The sequence below is a fragment of the Copidosoma floridanum genome, unplaced genomic scaffold (assembly GCF_036245765.1).
Source record: "Copidosoma floridanum isolate Cflo_tuat_1 unplaced genomic scaffold, Cflo_Japanese_pri ptg000024l, whole genome shotgun sequence".
Taxonomy (NCBI): domain Eukaryota; kingdom Metazoa; phylum Arthropoda; class Insecta; order Hymenoptera; family Encyrtidae; genus Copidosoma; species Copidosoma floridanum.
The window spans coordinates 161,306-174,599 of NW_028321901.1; positions in this window are offsets into that span (position 1 = coordinate 161,306).

The following is a 13,294-nucleotide window of genomic DNA, read 5'->3' on the forward strand; positions in this document are numbered from 1 at the left end:
GGAAGTCCACTCCTATTATTGATGTGGAGACATCGGCTACGATGAAGGGCCAGCTGTAAGCCCGGCGGAGGCCGAGGCTAACCATCATGGAGTGTGTGCCATAGGTCGCAATGGGTGATAGGTTTGCTGCATGCAACGTCAGCTTATACCGCGTTCTAGGGTGCTTGAAGCCCGCCTTCGGGATGATGGACACCTCGGAGCCCGAGTCGACGAGGAAGAGGGTCTTTGACGAGCTGTTGAAGACGTGCAGGCGCTTGGAGTCTGGAGCAGATTGTGCCACCTCTGCCGTCTGCTTCAGAGGTGGGCCGCTCAGTTTCCCTGGGCCGCGACGAAGGTGCAGGGTGTCTCACAGTTCCTGGCCTTGGCACCGAATCTCAGGTGATACCAGCAAAAACCTGCGTCATCGGCGGCTTGCGCGTGATCGGCCTTGGATCTCGACCGGGACCTGGAGCGTTGACGTTGCCGAGGCTGATGGCCACTGTTGTTGCTGCGCTTGTGGACTGCTGTGCTCAGTTGGCTGACCTGAAGAGAGAGAGCTGCAACCTGTTGTGCCAGGGTGGCGTCGGCTGTTGGTGGTGCGGCCGTTGGCGTTACGGAGGCTGTCTGCGTGAGAGAGAAGACGCCGGGGTGGGACTCGACCAGCTCGTCTGCGGCTGCACTGAGTTCCTCAAGAGACGATGTCTTGAGTTCCTTCAGGATCCTGGAGACGTGTGTGGGCATAAGGTGAAGCCACTTCACTTTCAGCAACTCATCGCTGACTCGGTTGTGGGCGGTGGTGAGCATGTACCGTAAGAGCTGCGAGGGCGTCTTGTCGCCAAGCTCTAGCTTGTTGAAGAGGAGGTCAAGCTGTTTGTCCTGCGATATGGCCATGCGGTGGAGAATGGCCTTTTTGAGGTTCCCGAAGAGGTCCGTGTCCGGTGGGCTGGACAGGACGTCCATCAAGTCGGAGATAACCGCCGCGTCGAGAGAGGAGACGACGAGGTCGTATTTCTCTCTGTTGCCTGAGACGCCATGCGCGTTGAAAGAAGACTCGACGAGCAAGAACCAGGCGGACGGGTTAGACAACCAAAAACGGGGCAGGTTGCAGTGCGTTTTGCTTGCGAGTTATTGAGGAACTGTTGTCTGGCCACCGCTGGTGCCTTCACTGGCCATGGTGGCGGTCGTCTGTTCTTGCTATATGATCTGCTGGAGCTGTTTTTGGAGGAGTCGCTCCTCCTTAGCTCGTTCTCGTCGGCGGGCGCGCTCTTGACGCGCGCTTAGGAGGCCTTCCTCAGGGGCTTGCTCCTCGCCGGAGGTGAATTCGTCGCTGTCACTGGCCAGCCTTGACGCTTGGGTGCCCGCAATGACAGAGCTAGCGGGCTGTGTTGTGGAACAAGGCAGAGAGCAACAGCCGATGGCTTGGGTGTCCTAATGGGTAAGCTGAGTGCTCGCAGCGTGGGAGAGTTGTTGCGGGCCGTCGCCGTCTGTTGGGCTGGTTTTCGTATGATACTGCCACCTGGTGGCGCAAGTGCGAGATGTGATGCGCAGTCGCTTCTCTGCTGGTAAGGTCTCCCGCACTATTGCCACCTTTCGAAACTCGGGACTTCGAAACTGCTTGGTCGCCGGCACCACCTAGCGCGTGTCGCTGTTATTGTGCGAGAGAGAGAGAGCGAGAGTGAAAACTGATCGGCGCCAATTTCCCAGAACTTGGAGGGGAGGCGAGAGCGGGCACGAAAATGTTATGCTGTCAGGTGGCGTTCGTGGTCTAACAGATGTCGTTGTTCAAGTGGATTCGTTACCCAGTAATTACTGGGTAACGAATCCACCCGAACAACGACATCTAAGGCACGAAAGTGTCAAGCCACGGTTAGAAAGATTTCTCCTGCTCTCGAAGTTGGTCTCTAGGTGCTTGTGAGCTTCTGCTGTTGTTGGGTCCCTTGATGGGAAGCTCTTCTCCAAGAACTCGTGGAGATGATGTCTAGGTTATCAACCTGGGCCTAGGAAATGGTTTTTGATTTTTGGATTACCCTGGCTAAGCATAGAACGTATACAGAGGCGTACGTGCCTTTTGGTTTGTAGGGGAGCGCCAAACTGAGCGTCGCAAGCTCTACAGCAGTCTGGCCTCAAAGTTCAACTATCCGCCTGCCTCCTGGTGTCCATCCCTTTTATACGCTTGTCCGGGTCCGGTGATGTGGGGCTCGTATTTTGGCTCTGCAAATCGTATGGGTCCTGGGGACTATGCGTCAGCTTGCAAGCTTGCGTGATTGCGTTGGGGTGCGGGCCGCACCATGTTGACCTGGATAGGCTGGGTACGAAACTGAGTCAACCTGTATACAAATTCTAAGGGTGTGGGTATAGCAAGGGGGATATAAATGCGTCAGGGCTTGTGCGAGGGTTTTGCGGCTTCTTGGAAGGAACGTGAAGGAATGTGACTGAGTCAAAGCTTGCATGACGACTTCTAGGAAAGTACGTGCAAAAATGCGAGTGAGTCAGAGCTCGCATGAGGGTTTATGGTTTTGGGAAGGTTGTACGTGTATGAGTCAAAGCTTGTGTGAGGGTTGATGGCTTCGTGCAAGAATGCAAATGAGTCAGAGCTTGCACAAGAGCTTATGGCCTTGTTGAAAGGCGTGTGCAGGAAGGTGAATGAGTCACAGCTTTATATATGCATTGATAGTTCCTTTTGAAACAAATAGATCAAAATATCGTCTCCCAAAGATCCAAAATAATTGTAATGATAAGATAGTTTCCTTACAGCTCGTTTTCTATTAATTAATATGTACTAAAGTCATCAAGTATATTATTCGATATTATTTATTGTTATTATTACCATTATTGTCGCTGTCATTGTTATTGTTATTTCTATTCTGTAATAAAACAGCGTTTTAATTTTGGTGCACATTGCTTGACTCCCGAGGTTGGTACGGTCGGTAGCGCTATTATTGTGACAAGCCCGTATATCTATATAAGTCGGAATAATACACCCTTGGATCGACAATACACAGAGCTGGCCCCTTACAATATGTATAATGCAGTAGAGCGGAGCGAATGTGTGCGATGAGCGAGGCGATTAGTGTGTTTTTATGCTAGTATCGTTTTCTAATACACTAATACGCTTCAACCTGATATGATAAATATGGATGCTTTTCCTTTTCAGATTTTTATGCTAACACGTCGTAATAACCATTCACTATAGCCTAAGCTTTGGAGGTTTTCTATGAACATATGCCACTTCTGAACTATAGAAGGCACGTTGCATCGATAGCCGAGGTAGCTAATGTTCCTGTGACGACGAGTATCATATTTTGGTCCTCGATTTAATTCCTGAAAGAGTGCAACAACATAACCAGAGGTTTTTTTGGTCGGAGGTTACATCAGCGAGTTTAGATTTGCTGCTAGAGCAGCTGCCTGTTGCAGATTTTTTATACACGTGATTAAAGTGATTGTGTATAATGTTATAAGTGCAATATGACAATATAAACAAAGTGATTTTGGTAAGAATTTTTGCTTTCTCGTCATTGATTTTGCTTCTGGCTATTTTACGGTTGTGTGATACCCGGGCTACGATGTTTTTCCAGCGATTAAGTTAAAATGGCAACAAGACCGTACGACTTTTGTCAACACAGGGGCTGTACAAAATTGAAGGTTTCCGGTGAAAAACTCTACAGATTCCCAGATGCCACAAATCAAAAGGATCGCCACAATTACGCGTGGATTCCAAACACAGGTAAGCGTTAATTCACTTATCTTTAATTAATCGTTGATTTAAAAATTCGGACACGTAGAATTAACGATAAAAGCGTTTAAAATCCTGTTTTCTTTTATAATCTCTTTTTTTTTTTATTTGTTCGTTAACAACGTTTGACATTACCATTAATGTATATTATTTCAATGTGAATGTGTTTGAGAAAACATTGTCGAAAAAAAAATTCTGATCGACACTATACGCCTAATTTTTCCCGCTCCGAAAAATAAGAATAAGCTACAATTTTTTTGGGACCTTCTTAATTTGCACAATAGAACTTATTTCAACGACTTTATTATTTTATTTTAAGTGTGAGTACTAAGGACTTTTTAATAACTAAAAATGTAGAACTAAGACCCAACTGAAAATTATATTTGTTATTGTATGAACAATCAAAATATCCAACTAAATACGAAGGGACGGGTCATTTTAAAACGATTTTACACTAATCGCTTAAGGCGGAAACACCCAAGTTCAGAGTTTTAGATTGTATAGCTCAAAATCTCGAACGAATACGCAACTGAAAATTATGCATATAGTCCAGAAAATAAGCCGGAAAGGGTAGAAAAATGGAAAAACTCAACCGATTTGAATGGGACTTATTACATTGTGTTCCCGGAACCTTCAATAATATTCCTCATCCTTTACCTATTTTGGCAAATGAAAATTTTAAAAACGAGGATAGTTTCAACCCCCTGAAGGCACCCCAAAAAAGTGACGTAGTAAAAAATTTCGTAAACTTGATATTCAGCCGCCAAAACGGTCTCTCGGAGTTTTTTTTTTTGGGTCACTGAACACAATTATGACGACAGCGATAATCTCTGAAGTACCTGGTGCCCAGGGTGGAAAGTATCAACGTCATTTCTTTGACTTTTATGGAAATTTGTAACATAGACAGTTGAGACTTGTTACTCGAGGGTTTTTTGGGTCGCTGAACACGAATATGAGATCGAAATAAAAAATTTTCTTGTCCCCATACCTATTATAGAACAATTGTTTGTTAAAAACTCTCATATTTCGGGGTAAAAAAAGAAAATAATGTTTTGCCGCAAAAATGGTATCTAAGGAGTTTTTTTGGGTCCTATGTAAAAAAATTTTTATCCAAAAAAAAATTTGATGATTTTTAAAAGAAATTTTTCATTAAAAATTTAGATGTACGTGTTAATAATAGTTCAATCTATTTATTTTGTAAAATCACAATCACAAAATTAAAAAAATTAAGAATATTTTAACAATATTAAAGGGCAATGAGTACGTTGTCAAACTTTTCCAGCATTTGACGATTTCTTTTTTCCGTTACTTGCAGACTGTCCCTAGACTTCTACAAAATAGTTAGACCTTTCAAACCAAGCCATACATTGTATCACTTTGTAATTTTTAAAAAAATATTCATTTCAACCGATTTTATTGGAGCTGTTCACATAGACATTTTTTGCTTATTTCATTGTGAACGTTCATGTTGAAAAGGAGGTTCCACTGTTCCGCTAAACTCAAATTTTTTGCTTATTTCATTGTGAATGTTCATGTTGAAAAGGGAATTTCCACTGTTCCGCTAAACTCAAATTGAGTGAACAGACTGAACAGACCTACACTGTGTTCTCTGTCAGTCAACATAGTTGCGACCATAGGCCATAGGCCATAGGCTTTGTTGCCTGGGTCTGTACCATATAACTTTTTTTTGCTTTGCAGGCCTATGTTCTAACATAGGCCAATGTACTGAAAAATAGTTACATGGTACGACCCCTGACCCTGATGGAAAAAGAGGTATAGGTCGGTTCAGTCTGTTCACTCACTTTGAGTTTAGCGGAACAGTGGAACCCCCTTTGCAATATGAACGTTCACAATGAAATAAGCAAAAAATGTCTATGTGAATAGCTCCATTTTATGACGATTTCGTAGAGACACTACTTTTAGTCACACGTATAAAACGGTATAACTTTTTTAATTGAATGTCTTCAGGATTCGCTTTTGTACTGTTGAAAAGCTTATATTTTTTATAAATAAAAAAAAAAAAAAAAAAGGTCCCAGGAGCCGTACCATATAACTTTTTTTAGCTTTGCGGGCCTATGTTATAACATGGGCCTGCAAAGCAAAAAAAAGTTATATGGTACGGACCTAGCATTCTCAGGAGCCAAAGTAATTTTTTTTTCCTTATAATTTCTCAGCCGTTAATTATTAACACCGATCTGGCTGAAACTTACTCATGCTGTTGTTCAATGTTATATTTTCATAAAAAAATAGTATCAAAATCTATACGCAGCCGGATACTAATGAAATCCTGGTAAAAAAATCACTACTGTCTTCGCTGCGCTCACCAGAATCCTGGTTTTAGTGGAGGAGGACAGGCACTGCGGTGGCTGTGGCTCTCCGAGCGGCGCTTGACAAAAAGGGAGCAAGTGATTTCAAAACTTCCATGCTTGCTAAAATATCATTTTCTCCGCTCTTGCTGCAAGCAAAAAATTCTTTTGGGATCGATTTGGGGTGTAGCTAGACGATACATACTCGAAGGTTATTATTGTTACTAATTAACCATAATAACTAACCAGAAGTAGACTATGGCACATATCGATATTTTAATCGAAAAAATAGTGCTCCTAAATATTACGGTACATTGTTTAGATTTTTGCAAACTGATGTTTGTAAGGTTTTGAGATTTTATAATGATAGTAGTTGTTATGATTCGGCTCCAGTAAACATGTTTTATGTAGTTTTATGGTACATGCTTAAGAAAAAAATGTTAGTTCTATGTTTTCAACATTTCTTTATGAAAATAAACAACATTGTGTATCTTTAACAATTTTTAATAGCTCCACCAATTTTGTATACGTTAATTTACATGTTACATGTTTTGAGCTCACACTGCCTTTAACGCTTTCAGTTCTCCCTCTATTACTGCTGCCGCCTTGAGATACGAAAAGGGTTCAGCTTTTTTTATTAGTGCTACCTTCGGCATTACCTCAATCAATATTATTGCCTACAGAACTATCTATAAAATGACACGTTAAAATGAAAAGAAATCTTGGTTTGTTTCGAATTTATTATCTTGAATGCAAAACCAGAAAATCAAATTTTGAGAAAACTTTTTGAGAATAAATTGACAGTAGTTTATTACATTCCGTTTGTTGTTTGTACGAAAATAAGGCAAAATATTGTTTGCATACTTAGGCAACAACAATCTTTTACGTTGGGCGGCATCTTCATTACGATCTGCAGGGTTGTGTGCAAATCATTTTTCAAAGGATGATTTCGTACAAAATATCCAAAGAAAAATTCGCTTGCATGCCACCGCTGTACCAATTAATTGGCAATCGGCAGAACCTCAGATTATTCCACGAATATCGGATTTCACAGCAAACATACAACTACAAGAAAGCCAACATCAAGAAAAACCAATCGAAGCCAATGGACCAGATCAACTAATAGAAATTGATTTTGGAGGACAACAAGAAATCACAGGTAACGATAGCGGACCAGTTAAAACTACCGCCGAAAAAAGTAATGAAGCGCATTACAATGTTTTTGAAAACAATGAATCATTTAGTGTAACGAAACATTTGAATGATTCATTGTACCCTTCTAGAAAAGGTATATTCTTAAATATTGATGAAAGTAAATCAAATGAGGTTTATTTGAATTATGAAATGGTGGGACATATGTCAGTAAAAGTATGAATGATGTTATGCCCAATTTTCTTGTACCTCAAAAAAATCCTACGACCGAGCGACATAAAATAGAGTTACAAAAAAAAAAGATGTTTTGAATCGAACATTTTGTTCAGTCAAGTGTGCTAGCAGTTTACGCAATCTCTAGAGCGTCGGATAAAATTATTAGAAGAAAAAGTAAAGTCTTTAAAAAAATTAAAAAAATTGTTAAAGATCAAAACTATCGACTTAAATGGCGCGTACGTGTAGAAAAAGTAAAACAAGCCACAGATGTAAACGATATGATTAAAGACACAGATATCAGTGGATCACGGAAAACTTTGATAGTAATGCAATTTAAGCCGAAGAATAGACAAAAGTTCACACTTAAAGAACAAAATTTATGCAAAATCATATACTATCATTCAGCTGCTGGTTGCAACCAGTTGGTAAAATTAGGGATTAGGTTACCTGGAGAATCCACTGTAAGAAGTTGGATAGCCCAATTAGATGTTAGGCTCGGTTTAAATGAAAATGTTTTAAGTAAAATTGAGCAAAAGTTGAGTAAGCTACCAGTAAATGAACAGATATGTGCATTAAAATTCAATGAGATAAGCATCAAAACTATGGAAGAATATTCTGCAAAATACGATGAGATTAAGGGTCTTAAAGATTTGGGTGGTAGTTTAATTTAGAAATTCAAACGTTGCTAAACATGCTCCATTGTTTTATTTGGATATCATATAAATGCCAAAAATCCCTGGCGTCAACTATTATGTTTCGGATTCAATAAAAATAGTGCTAGTGCTGAACAACTGCTAGTACTTTTGCGTGAAATATTGACAGCGTTATTCAATATATAAGCAATTGTTGGAATCATTGTTTGTGACCAAGGTCCAAATAACCAAATACTTTTTAATAAATTGTTGAAAGTTGGTATTGATGAACCTTTTTTTGAACTGCATGTGGGCAAGAAAATTTTTGCTGCTTTTGATTGGCCGCATCTCATTAAACGTTTGCAGGGGTCTGATCGCGATTCTCCGATATCTCGCAAATCGCTGCGAGGTGGCCGATTGTAGCAGACGACATTGAAAACAACGAAAAGTAAGAAATTGGCACTATTGGCATTACTGTATGTGCAAGGGCGCCAAATTTGCAAGATGTTTTAAAATATATAAAAATACTGTTAATAATGTAAACACAAAGCCACCCAAGTTTTTTTTCTTTTAAATTTCCTACATGATTGCGCATTAATTGCATTTGATGTAATTAATTTAAATGAAAAACAAGTATGTACAGACTTTAATTATTTTTTATTTGTAAGTGATCATATGTAATACATTCTTTTTAATACAAAATATATTTAAAAATTTTAATTATCCAGGAACACATTATTCTCTGACTCAGCGGAACAATACTGGCGTTTGAGATCGCTATCTAGATCACAATAATACATATATATCTTGCTTAGAACGTGAGTTATAAATTAAATAAAAGGAAATAAAAAAAATATTAAGTCTAGTAAGTTGTAGAAAAGGAATATGCACATTGAATACGTGGTACTTGTCGCAAGTACCGACATTTCCGCGAGCAGGCTCAAAAAAAATTTCTATCGCTGTACACGCTGTACTTAAGGCACATTGAAGTTAGAGTACAAACTCTGAACATCGGTATTAACAATGTTTTAACAGAATTTTGGCGTACTAGCAGTAAATATCGAGCAGTTAGATGCTTGCATTGTGTGAATGTCAGCGCTTGTCGACAAACACCTTATAGCAAAGAATGAACACAGTTATAACACAAGCCCGTGAGGCATTCATAATACAAGAAAGAACATAAAAAAATGTAAAACAGAGATTATCATGTTGGCTTTACATATTTCAGAAACATTTTCGTATTACTGTGCTTCGTCCTCTTCTTTGTTCTTTTTCACAGCTTGTTGTATTTGCTAATCCAGTAATTGAATTTTCTTTTCGTAAAGATTTTTTTTTAACTCGGCGTTGTTGTTACTATTATTGGTCATCGTTTCTACTGCCTTTAGCACTGCTAAATTAGCCGTGGCCGGATTCACACACACAGATCGAGCTGTAAACATACGTACTGAATATTAGATCTTTTTTCAATACTTTGGTACTCTATATCGTGTAACTGAGGAGTACTCACGTAGCTGCTGTCTCCAATTAGGGGGAAAATCCTAAAGGGGTCCTGCTCAGAGCACCCATTTGTTCCTTTTTTACTGTAAAAAATTCAGTACATTCGTTATTTTTATATAACATAAGACATTTAAAACAGATATGTACCACACGTATCATTACCAGATTGTTTCTCACGTCCCTCGTGCTTCACACCACTAGAGCTTGGATCGTACGCAGCACTTTTACTGCGGGTTACAACGCCCATTTTGAAGCTTGTCGATGCTTTATCCTTACTGAAGTAACCTGTAAAACCAAGTTACGTAACAATTGTGATGCATTGAGAAGGTGTAAGGCACGAGCTTGAAAACATATACCTGCAGCATTGCCAGTAGATTGTACTTCACAAAGAGTTTGATCGTTTTTGAAGAGCTTTTGGCTCAATTTTTACGGTTTTCTTAGTTGCATTGTATTTTTTATTTATTTTATTTATTTATTTATTTATTTCATACTCCGTCCCTTACGGGTTCGGAGGGGTTCCGTAACATTTTTGTACATTTAATAAATACTTAAACTACGCTAAATAATATATTAATTTTTAATTCAACTATTCTTAATATTCTACTTTTGTCTTTTGTTAAAATAATATAGAAATAAAACAAACTTAATATTACTACAACTCTAAATATACAAAACTCAATTCTCAAAATTCAAAATTTAACACATGTCTATCAAAAATTCAAAAATTCCCAACTTAATTATCAAAATTATCAAAATTCCCCATATTTAACTCAATAAACAACTTTTCTAATTCTACTTAACTATCAAAATTTCAAAAATTTACAACTCTTTTCTTTGAATTGTCTATATATTTTCTTGTATTCTTCATTCTTCCCTGCGTTTCTTTTTCTCTCTTCTTTCTTGTCCTACTAATCCTTTTTCTCTCTTTACTACCTTCACTTTCTGCATACTTTCTTTTATCCTTTAGATCTTTTGTGACTCCTTCCTTTTTCTGATTACTTTTCTTAGCACTTCTATCTCTTTTGCATCATGGCTTAGTATTTTTTCCATTTCTTCTTCATTTCTCGTATTTCCGCAAATCTTTAGTATGTGTCTATGATCTTCTTTTTCCTCCTTGCATAATCTACACTTTTTGTCCTCCTCACCTTTCCAGTATTCTCTACTTCTACATTCATTTCCGCATCTTAACCTTGCTACTAACTTTCTATCCTTTAATGGCACATCCTTTTTCAAGTATTCTGGTTCGGCTTCTGTTCTTATACCTTTATATATTCTGTTGTACCATGAATTCTCTATCTTTTCCATTCTCCTCTCTTTTTCTTTTCTTTCCTTGTTCATTAAAATTTTTTCTCTTACTTTCTCCCTAAATTCTACTCCTTTCATAAATCTTGTTTCTTTTACTTTCTCTTCCCGTAGCAATTCGACTCTTTCTTTTGATTCCTTTTCTATTCTCTCTCTTTCCTTGTCCTTGTCCTTTTCTCTTATGCATTCTTTTACTAATTTTATGTCTGACTCCCTAATTTTCTCTTCAAACTTTAACGCTCTCCTTAACGCTTTCATACTCATCCTTTTTCATCTACACTCCTCCTCCACTATATAATTTGGTGTATTGCAGTCTAATCCTAATATCCATTTCATATATATTCTCTGTACACTTTCTAGTCTTTCTTCTTCTTCCGTGCCCCACACTTTCGCACCAAATAGCGCTATACTTTCTACTAGGGCTGTAAATAATTTGCTTCTTCTTTTATAGCTATTCTTAAATATTCTTTTTCCTATGCTCCATGCATTTTTCATAGCTATCACTGCTTTTCTTTTCTTTTCTTTTATATGCCTATCGCTTCTCCGATTTTTTTTGTAGTATGTATCCTAAATATCTTATTTCTTTTACTTCTTCTAATTCCTTACTCCCCCACTTCCACTTTCTATCATTCCTCTTTCTTTTTTCGAACACTAAAATTTTCGTTTTTTTCTCACTTAAAATCATCTTCTTTTTATCTAGGTACTTTTTGAATCTTTTTAACATCTCTTTCAATTCTTCTTCTCTATCTGCTATTTATACTACATCATCCGCGTAAGATAGACTCCAAACTTTTTCATTACCAACTCTGCATCCTCCCACTTGCCCTTTCTTTAATTCCTGATCCAGATCCGCTAAGTACACATTAAACAGCGTAGGGCTCAGTGGGAAGCCTTGCCTCGAACCTTTCTCTGTCCAAAATTCCTTGGATTCCTCTTCTCCAACTTTAACTACATTTCTCGTTTCTTTATAAATATCCATAATCCTATTTCTTAGCTTTTCACTTACTTCCATTTCTATTAATCTTTCCTTCAAAACTTTCCTATCAACTTGATCAAAGGCTTTTCCTTAAAATCAATAAAACATGTAAATAATTTTCCTCTTTCTTTGCTTAATTTTTCATCAACGATGTGTTTCAATGTGTATATAGCTTCTATTACTCCTCTCTTTTCTCTAAAACCAAACTGGCTTTTTAATAATTTATCTTCGATTTCCTTTTGTGACATCTCATTTAACATATTCGCTTAAATCTTATATGCTGTACATGTCAATGTAACTCCTCTATAATTTTCTAACATATCTTTATCACCTTTTTTGTGAATCAAACAAATCGTACCTTGCCTCCACTGATCCGGTAATTCTTCTTTTTCCCATACTTTTTTCAGCAATTCCCAAAGGGCTGCATCCACTTCTCCCAGCATGTATTTCCATACTTTATTTTCCAGCTTGTCTTCTCCTGGTGCTTTTCCTACTTTTAATCTGGCTATCTGCCTCTCGAACTCTTCCTTGCTCATTTCTTCCTGATCCTCTGCATTTGTTCTTGCCTCTTCCTTTCTTGTCTCTTCTCTCACAATTCCGTCTTCATTCTTCCCATCTAACTTTTCCATAAAATACCTTCTCCACTCTTCAACTGTGAACTTTTTAGATATTTCTCTCCTTCGTTTTTTCCTGCACTTGTTTATATGTTTCCACACTTCGCCTTCCGATGTTGCATTTTTTATCTTTTCTTCTTCTAATTTTTCAAACCTTTTCCTATTTGCCTCACACCAGTTTCTATATACTCTTTTTTTTTCTATGTAATAACTTCTTTCTATTTTCTTTTTTTTCCACCTTTTCATTATTCTTCTTAAATCCTTCTTCTTCTCCTTCCATTCTTTATCGTGCCATTTTCTATCCCCCATCTTCCACACTTTACACTCTTTTTCCACCTTAGGTACTGCACTTACTATTTTTTCTTTCAATTCACTCTATCTTTCATCAACCTCTTTTCCCTTCCGCTCCCAGTCTTTACACCTTTCTCCATACTGATCAATCAATTCTTGAGTCCAATCCCTCCTTGCCTTTGTTATCTCTTCTTTCTCTACAATTCCTACCTCTACTTCCTTTTCTAGGTAAACTTCTAACGGCATATAATCTGATTCCGTTCTTTGTCCTATCTTCATTTCCTTAATCTGATCTAACGCTTCTTGACATCCTATTGCGTAATATATTACCGACTCCCCTTTGCTACCAACGTATGTGAATTCTCCTTCTACTCCTTTTTGCCCATTTACTGTACACCATCCTTCTTCTGTTATATATTTTATTAGTCTTCGACCTTCCTCATTGATCTTTTCGTTTTTCGACTTTCTTAACCTTACGTCCTTGTCGTATCTATCACTCTCACTATCACTTTCATTAATCCAACCTCCTTCTCTCCCAGTTCTTGCATTCCAATCTCATAGTATAAGTACACATCCACTTTCCTTTGTTTTTACTT